Source organism: Corvus brachyrhynchos, unplaced genomic scaffold, assembly GCF_000691975.1.
Source record: "Corvus brachyrhynchos isolate BGI_N302 unplaced genomic scaffold, ASM69197v1 scaffold331, whole genome shotgun sequence".
In the NCBI taxonomy this organism is placed as follows: Eukaryota; Metazoa; Chordata; class Aves; order Passeriformes; family Corvidae; genus Corvus; species Corvus brachyrhynchos.
In genome coordinates this window covers 720106-729923 of record NW_008237229.1, presented here as the reverse complement: position 1 = coordinate 729923, position 9818 = coordinate 720106, and the positions used below count along the sequence as shown (strand labels likewise).

Below are 9818 nucleotides of genomic sequence, written 5' to 3'. Positions count from 1 at the left end.
TCATGACAGCCAGCCAGGCAGGGCATGTAGCAGTAACAATACACGTGGTATTGAAAGCCACGCCAATGAGGCGAAACAAAGTTTGCTGACTGCAATGGTGCTGTTCCATTAGTCCAGTTGAAAGACCTGGGTCACCTGCTTCTTTTGTAAGGGTTCCAGCTTCAGTGTTCAAGCATGGACTACAGTAAACAACAAGTACAAAACACAGCAAAAGGATGAAGGGAAGGAAAAGAGCACCCATGCAGCGTCTCCACAGTAACAGGCAGGTTATTGCATATTTCAATCAAATGTCAGTAACCTTCTACAAATGTAGAACATACATATGCACACACAGAGCAAAGCATACTTTGAGCTCCTATATATATGCAGAAAAATGAATAAACAGCACCAGTGGAAAGCCATAAGATTGTCACCTAGATAAGTTGAATGAATCTAATATTTCAGATCACTGAAAATAGATTTTGGCTGTTTGATTCAATCATAAATCAGGATCGCAGTTAATCTGGATTTAGAGTGGCTTTCCTGTGCAGTTTTGAGAGTCTCAAAGGAATATACTGTTCACTGATTTATGTACTGGTCTTGCTGAAAAATTGATTTACCATTGCTTGCTGCAAACAGTGAATTGCAGCTCGCTGGTTTCTTTGAATATGCAAAGCCTGTACTGTTATAAAGGTGGGAGAGTTTGACAGTTTGCAGCTAAGTAAATCACACTGATCCCAGTGTTTGCCTTGAGATTTACAGTGCATGCTATAATTTAGCCCCCAGTGCCAATCCACAAAACACAGACAAATAGGAGAGTGTTTTGTCATCTTTTCATACACTGGATCTTCTTTCATTTATCCATTATCTCAAAATTACTCCACCTAACAAATTCCACTTTGAAAAGCATTACAAATGACATCTAGAAATGTTTTCAAAATTAATTTGACAACAATCTCAACCAGGATACTTTAGCTCTTGAAACAAATATTGGGCTTTAAGAAGTTTCCTTTAGATTTCCAGCAATGCTTGCTTACTTTAATATCAACCACTGCATACATTCACAATTAAAAGAGCCACAGCAGTGAGCATAGACTTCAGAGCCTTTCTTTTCTGAAAGCAAAAGATGCAGGCCAATCATAGGCATCTCTACTTCAGGAAAAAAAAAACAACCCACAACAACAACCAAGCCAACCAGTGGAGAGTAGCAGAGCTCATGTAATTAATTGCAGTCAGCATTCTCCATACCCATCACTCCTGCACATTTGATAAGAATACTGTAATATTTATTTTTATGCATGTGATAAAACACAAACCTATGATCAGTTACAACTTTATAACAGATAATTCAGGACAACACATCTTCTCAAAGTCATTTAGCCAACTCATTTACCACATTCAATATTCACAAATACAGATTCTTTGCCTACAGAGGTGACCCAGCTGCGACCATATTGCAGATATCAAGATAGCAGACATTTTTCTTTCTCCTGCTCTTTAATTTGGCAAACTATAACTTGACACATTCTTTATAGGGACTTTTCCTGCTTCTGGCAAAAACTGTGCACCTCATTGGCCAGCTGAATAATGAGGAAAGATTATCTCCTTTGTAGAAAATTATGCCGCCAGTGTCACAATATGAAGACAGCATAATTTATAACTCCTTCTCTCCCTCCTCCTTTCATTTTGGCCTGGACACTGGGTCACATATCAAATTTCAAGCCATTTTTCATTTTAGGAGCTAATCTGTTTGGTTACTAGAGTGGAATGACAGAACACACCTGTGATCAAAGGGGAAGGTAGATGGAAAAAACATCTCCCGAGTTCATGTACATCCATTACCCTGACCTTGTTACATAGTGCTTCATATGGGTTTGGTCAATTATTAGACATTTGACAGTTACTTCCAGCACAAAGAAACTATTGAGCAAGTTTGGCATGCATTTTGTTCTTTATTAATTTAAACTGTCTTGAGTAATGTCTTGAGAGAGGTCAAATATCTCTTGATAAAAAAAAATTATAAAAATTCTTTCTGTATAAAGGAGCATATTCACAGCGGCAAAATCCAGAAATCATCATTCTTTAAGATGGAGCAAGACCACCCTCTGCTACCGAAACCAACAGAGTATCAGGACCTTCTTTAGTGAAGAAAACACAGATTCAAGGCCTGGCTTAAACTCATTAAGGGTTTTCAAACCCAGATTAGGCTAATTCAGGGTTTTCCCCTCGGAGCAATTTTGAATGTCTCTTTTGTTCCAGTGGGGAACAAAGAAAACCAAATTTTGTGTGCTGCAGTTTTTCCACAAAGATGGAACTTTTCTCACCCAGTCACTTTTAATTATCTTCACTCACATCATGAGAGCATTGACACATGATGGGATTGCAAGGATTACAAGACAAAGCTAAGGGCCACGATCCCGGCCCCGCAACTGTCTCAGCACTGTGAGGAGGGACAAGGCTGCTGGCACCACACTTTAATGAATGTTTTCCTTACGGCTTACGCATTTCTAAATCAATCTTAGGGTTTCTTTTTTTTTTTTCCAAGCTCTGTCTTGACCAGGGAGCATGGTCGAACTAGGAAAGGGAGGAAAAATGGTGTAGAAGAAGGAATCACATCTGAGCAGACTGTGAAGAACTTGGTTATCAGTTCATCTCTGGTACATGTTGCTGATTCTGTCCTCTGTCTAATACCCAGGTCATGCTCCCCTTAATGGTTTTCTTGATCAGTAGAAAATAATTAATAATAAAGAAACAAAGCCAATTCTAGCTGCTTATTTGCTTCCTTCCTTCATTCAGATGGGAGTTGGAACTAGACAATCTTTAAGGTCCCTTTCAACACAAACCTATGATTCTATAACTCATTTGAAGTAATAAATTATTTGTTGTATCATCTTCCATTGCTGCAGAGGCAACTACAGTGGAGCAGAGGGTATTGCGAATTCAGCAAATGTCAACAGTTTGGTAAATTCTTTCAAAGGAGACAAATGAGTGGCCCGTTCATATGACCCACTGCAACAACAGGAACAAAAACAAAAGTCACAGAAGTAAAAATGAGGAACTGCCTCCTTTCCTTCTCTCCATCCCCCCCATCAAAATATTTCCCATGGCTGAGTAATGTAAAAATCATCTAGAAAACAAAGAATTTAGAAAACTGCCTCTAGATTTAAAAAAAAATTATTATCACTTTTCCATCAGTTTTAATGAAAGACATTCAAATGTAAGGTATCTGTCCAGAAGAAGCAGAAAAGTGCAAATATGTTATTTTGTAATTGTTGGTTTTCCTGGAAAACCTTGCATTGTTACAAGACACATTTTCATTGTTTCATAGACAATGGAACCATTTTCTCATCCCTTGGTAAGCTTTTCCCCTACTGGTATGAGAGTCCCCATCTCTTCCCCTGAAGCATGAACAATAAAACACATTCATCATTTTCTCTATAGGATTCCAAAAACAGGTGTTAGAAATTTCAGAGACATTCATTGCAAAGTCATTATACCATCTTTACAAGCAGAAAACATGATCTTCCAAATGCCATCCTATTCCAGTAGCATGAGATACTGGCTACCAGCACAAAACCTGCAAGCCAAATGAAATGGCTCTCCCCATAATAAACAGTGTGCATTTGCTCAAAGGCAAACTTGTCTCATTCTGGGAAATAGCTACCCCTCTACAGCTAAGGAGGGTTGTTCCACTACCCTCCAATATGCCACAGGAATATTTCCTCTAAAATAGCAAGGAGGGCACCAACACAGAGGTATCGGACAGCATCTAACATTCTCAGTTGCCCTCTCTCACTGATCCGGTGTGCAAAGGTGCCCAAGTACCACACAACTCATACTGTACCTCTAGATTCAGGACTAGATCCTGCCCCAAGCAAACCCAAGGGATTCCATGACTTTACAGAGAAGTGGAAAACAGGAACTTTTGTCTGCTTTTTTTGCGACCTAGAAAAATTATCTGAACATCCCCTTAGCAATAAGATCAATACATTTTGGAGTGCTTTTTGCAATTTCAGAGGTGTCTGTAAATGATAGCAGTTCATGTAAAATGAAAAACTTGCATGCCTTGAAAGCACATCAATGAAATATCTGAAAAAAAAAAGAAAACCAAATGAAAACAGAGATTTTTTTGTGGAAACATTTTTGTGAACCAATTTCCATTTTCATATGCTCTTCTTATACCTACTTCAAGCTAAAATCAGAAAAAAAAAAGCATAACTGGTTATTCTTTCAATACTCCCACCTTGTTCAAAGTTAGGAAGCTTAGTCAAACACTTGAGCAATTCTGAATGGAAAGAAAGAACTGTTGAGCTCTCATCTCAAATTTTGCTGGGAAAAACATCCCAGTTTGTCACTCAAATTTATCTGTTACAAGTTTGAAATTTATCCATTTCAACAGTAGCAGGTATCTGAGTGTGAAAAGAAAAGGTGCAAAGTGAAAAAGGGGAGAACAGAACTCACTTAACTCTTCAGCAGGCAGCATAACCCCATACTCTCAAATGTCATGAATCTATCACCCACAGAGCCTGTAACTACAAAACCAAACAGCACGAAGATGATAAACGAAGAAGACGTATGCCAAAAGCTGTGATAGCCTCCTCACAGTAGGCCAGTGCTGACCATTGTTAAAGTTTTCCACCCAGCTTCATTCAGAATGGATTGAACCAGAAGCCAGAGAAGGACCGTTGTGCCCAAGGCCCTTCATAGTTTGCTAAATGCAGGGCTTAGTTTTAACAAATAGCCATTTTCCAGCAATATGTTTTCACAGGGAAAATTCCCAACGAGATATTCTTAAAACAGAGCCAGCCTCCAGATCAGAGACCTAGATTAAATAATTTGAAGACATTTCCAAGAAACATCTGTTTCTTCCTCATGAGTTTCCAAGTCTCTCCTCAGCTAGTCCTTCTTAATCTTCTATAGTTCTGTTGTTTGTTTGCTTTTCTTTTTAATGAGCTAGAAAAATCCCTATCTCTTCAACTACAAAAGGATTGCAAAGGAAAAGAATACTTAATGGCATAAAGGATGACTTTCTTAGAACAACACAAAGATTACAAAGACTAAAAGACACTCTGGGCTTCCTGATGGAGGGGCTGTAAACGGGAAGGCATGCAACTCACCTTGTGGTTTGTTTTGAGGACAGAAAGTAGAAACATTCAAATTTCTAGTGCTGGCACTGTTCATAAGCACTAAAACCCTACAGCTAGAGAGACTTGAGCTTGTTCTGCTTGTAGTTCTAAGCTGACAAGAAACCCACAGCTGTGGTTAGCAGGGCACCAAGCCCAAGCAAATAAATCTCAGCTGAGAGCAGGACATGCTAGTTTAGTCCTGGTGCCATGCTGGTTTGTCAGATGGCTTCCAGTTAGCTCAGAGTATGCTCAAACCTCCTTGTGAGGGATCACGTAGCCTCTACTTTAGACAGATACAAAAACATAACATAGGCACTCAAAGTCTTCGTCTTCAGTTTTGTGGACAGACAGTAGTTAGAAAGGCCTCTGCCCATTGGTGGGTTGCGCTCATTCTGGGTTCCACACACGGACCCAACAGGTGCTTCTTCCCATGGAAAGGTGCCCCAGTAGAAAACTACAAATGCTGCATACAGACAAAGATCTGGGGCTAATTAAAATCCAAAATATTTCAGGCATGTATTTCACCGAAGCGATCTACTATTTCAGGCTGCTGAAAAAAATCCATAAAAACAAGAGAAATTAGCAAGGTAAAGCCTCTATGGGTCTCATGAGATTCTTGTATGGTACATTGAGATGTGCTCATGCTCTGAAATGTCACGTGTAATGATGTAATGTGGTGTTATGATAAGCTTGTGACATGTTTACAACTGACCTCTCTAATATGGTGTTTTAGAGGAGAGAGGGCTGCAGTGGAGATGAGGAATGGAAACTGAGAAAACAACTGTCATCATTCACCCTTTGGAGGTTAATACCAGTGGTCTGAAGTACTCAGCTCTAGTTTGAAAGAATGATTAATATCCTGCCGTGTTTTTGATAGGAGTAAGAGCTGCCTCTAGAGCTGTCATGATACTACTTCACAATTTAAATTGCTATTGCTCTTCTGAAATCTTGTTAGATTTCAGAAACTTTCTCAGACAGAAGCCTGCAAAGCACAAGACAGATAAAAATTGATATCAGTATCTAAATTATTATTATCATTGTCTGCTTTGGACAACTTTCTTCTCTGGCAATGTGGTTTATGGCCTCTAGGAAACACAGGATCTTTCATAATTTTCTTCCCAAACAAAATTAACAGCAAGGGATTTTAACATCTGTAAATTAACACAACTGCTCACATTTCACTGCCAAGGAAAAAGGCTGCTTCATTCTTTACTGTCAGGTCTCTCACACCTCTCGTCTGTGGAAGAAGAGCAAAGAAAAACTGCCAAGACTCACTGGATCTCTGAGGCAGTTGTCAAGTGAGCAGGTGTGCGGGCCTCCAAACTGATGCACTTTGAGCTGTCTGCTGACACCTGTACAGCAGTCTGAGAGTCATGAAGCCACATCCATCAAACCAGGTGCAGGCAAAAATACTCCTTTCTCGATGATCTTGCCTTGCATAACTACAACATTCAGACTTTCAGACTAACTCCCACTGTACGTGCAAGGCATGGAAAATATCTACAGAGGAGTGAGTGCACTACACTTGTGACTACACCACCAAATTGGGGTGTGGGAACTGGGTTCAGACTCCTGCTCTGCCACAGGCTCCTGAGCAAGAGCAAATTCACTGAGCTCCTCTCCTCCCCTCAGTAAAGTGCAAAGTATAACCACACAAGTGCTCCCCATACCTGCAGTGTTAGGGGAAAAAATATGTTGTGTGTGCACACAACAGGTGCTAAATATATATGTAATGATTTATTGTCACAGCATGTGAATACAGCACAAGATTTAGAAACCGTCTCAGAATGAATTCCCAAAGCCATTAGCTGTCAAACTCTTCACACCTGCCAAGTCCAGACCCCCAAATTAATTCATAAGCATTCAGAAACTTCCCTCTTCCCCTGGGGACTTACTGTTATTTTAGCATTAACTTCACTGCCTGCATGAGTATGATTGAGATCAATCTGTCTGATTCTCACAGAAACCTTGGTAAAGAAGGGGCACAGACCTCTTATCTGGCATCAATCAAATGTCAAGAATGAGATTTCTCTGGCATTTACACAGTGCCCCAGATTGAGATATATTCATGGGATTTGAAAAGCAAAGGCTTTGTTGATATTTTTCTAAATTCACTAAGGTAAAAGTATGTTTGCTCCACCCAAAGCTGGAGTGACAGCCTTGTGCTGGACTTTGCTTGCATGCATTCTTCCCATGCCATATCTCTGCCTAATAAAAACAGGTATGCCTTAGCCCTGCTGTCATATACACTCATTTTCCCTGGGTAGAGTTATATTAGTCAAGACTTCTCTTACTGTCAAGGGAAAGCAGAAATTTATTCCATCTCTATTTTTCATATTTAAAAGAAAGGTGGGGGAAAGGGAGTCAGTTGAAAAACAACGAAAGCTCCAGATCAAGATCTAACCTGATAATTAAGGCTGGTTCTTTAAAAGATTAAAATAAAACAAAACAAAATAAAACAAACCAGCATACAAAAGCCCCCAACAGATACATTTATGTTTTTTTCCTTAAGGTCTGATTGTACTGGTCTTCCTCATGAGGAAATAAGAAAAAAAAATCTGTGAAATTTCCATTTTGCACTATTTCACTTCAACAAGCTTCATACCTTCCTTTCCTCCACTTTTCTCCTTTGCAGATTGTGAACTTTAAAATTTTGGTATAGAAAACAGGTAAAAAATAATATGTGGTGTTACATTAGTCCTGAACTAAAGTATTTTTTATTTTAGAGTTGATATTTTTATTTTTAAAAGAATATCCACAAACATACACATTTTTTGTAAGAAAGACCAATTTTTAATTTTGCCTACAATTTTGGAAGAAAAAAACTTAAATGTGGACATCTTTACTCCTTCGTAAACCTGTTTAATAGCCCCTAATATCAATGCACTTTCTTCCATTAATTATGATACAGACAATTGAATTTTCACAGTCCTCTTTCTGTTCTGATATTTACAAGGAGCTAGAGGACTGGTTTTATATACTGCAGATCCGAAAATTACTTTTGGACTTAACACAGTCATTTAAATGCCAAGATTTTAAAGGCCTCACAAATGTCTTGGATTTGTAGTTCATGAAAAGTTTCATTCTTTGAAAGAGTCTCTGAACAGTCTTGCCAGGGAAGTGGTGGTAAAATGGTTTTAGCACTTCTGTGAAAACTGTAGCACAGATGATTAGAGATTATAATACACAGAAGGCCTTGGAGAGTACATTAGATATTAACAACACTTGGAAGCTGAACTAGAAGCTGGTCAAAGAAAACCAAACAAAAATCCCTCTTTTCTTTTCCTTTCCCATCATAGTTCAGCCATTTCACACACACAAAACATAAACAAAATGAGAATGAAAATGCTTAGTTCCAGAGTGGCTGTTGTGTTGCCTCAAAGATTAAGTCAGTCTGGTTAATATCACTCATATGACAAAATAATGACTTAAGGCTATAGAACTAGAAACATCATGAGGCTCTTCCATGGCATATCCCAGACTTTGAAATCATTAAATGCTTCAGAATTGGGGTCCAGTATTTCTTGGTGAAACACAGTACTTCATGCAGCATTGTTTCTTAATTACAGACTGAAGTTTTGTCAGCTTTTTCTTTTAAGCAAGTTTTTGTATATATTTTTCAGCTGACCTCTAGGCAAGTCTGCAACTCCAAGGGTTGAATTTCCAGCCTTTTTGAAGACTGCACTTCATATCAGTGGTCATACTGGTGGACCTAAAAGGTTATCCTCCTGAAGGTGGTGGGGGTCCTGCCCTGGCAAGCATTGGAGAGTGAATCTGAAATGTCTCTTCAGGGAGACATACAAAAGTTATGAGGAGAAAGGCAGAGAATTGCTGCTAGATCAGAAACAGGCTAGAAAATAAAGGATAGGATTAAGTATTGAGTTATCTATGGAGGAGTCATCAGCCAGAGCCTTGAAATGCTTAATAAATACGTTGTGATAGCTGCAAAAAGATGGGGAGGCGACAAACCAGCACTGACAGGTGATTTGCTTATTTATGGCCTGGTCTGGGCTAGAGCAGACTAACCATAGAATCACAGAATCATTAAGGCTGGAAAAGACATCTAAGATCATGGAGCCCAACTATGTTCACCACTAAACCTTGTCCCCAAGTACCATATCCACATGCCTTTTGAACACTTCCAGAGATGGAGACTCCATCATTTCCCTGGGCAGCCTATTTCAATCCCTGACCACCCTTTGCATGAAGAAATTTTTCCCAGTATCCAATCTAAATCTCCCCTGGCACAATTTGAAACCATTTCCTCTGGTTCTGTCACTTGCTACCTGGGAGAAGAGACTGACCCTCACTTGTCTACACCCTCCTTTCAGGCAGTTGTAGAGAGAGATTAAGCCACCCTTGACTCACCTTTTCTCCAGGCTAAATAAAGCCAGCTCACTCAGCTGCTTCTCAGAAGACATGTGCTCCAGACTCTTCACCAGCTCCATGGCTCTTCTCTGGACACACTCCAGCACCTCAACATTTTTTTTGTAGTGAAGGGCCCAAAACTGAACATAGGATTTGAGATAGCCTCATCAGAGCCCAGTATAGGGTGACGATCCCTTCCCTAGTCCTGTTGTCTGATATAAGCAAGGATGTCATTTCTTGACTTAGAGGTCAAGAAAACTAGAAACACAATGGTAAAGCCAGAAGTAAAACAGAAAAAACACCCTTTTTCAAAGGTAAAAAATTAAATATAACCTGGTCTCATAT

At 39.3% G+C, this 9818-nt stretch overlaps 1 long non-coding RNA gene across 2 annotated transcripts in view; it reads right to left on the bottom strand.

Moving 5' to 3' along the window:
• Positions 1–6: 6 nt before the first annotated feature.
• Positions 7–9818, bottom strand: part of LOC108445482 — a 50078-nt gene continuing 40266 nt past the window's right edge. The window contains exon 3 of one of the 2 annotated variants that reach the window (XR_001860356.1): positions 7–4505. This is a non-coding gene — a long non-coding RNA (uncharacterized LOC108445482). Of the gene's footprint in view, positions 4506–9574; positions 9614–9818 lie in introns of those variants that run through there. The other variant, XR_001860357.1, reaches the window with a different exon arrangement.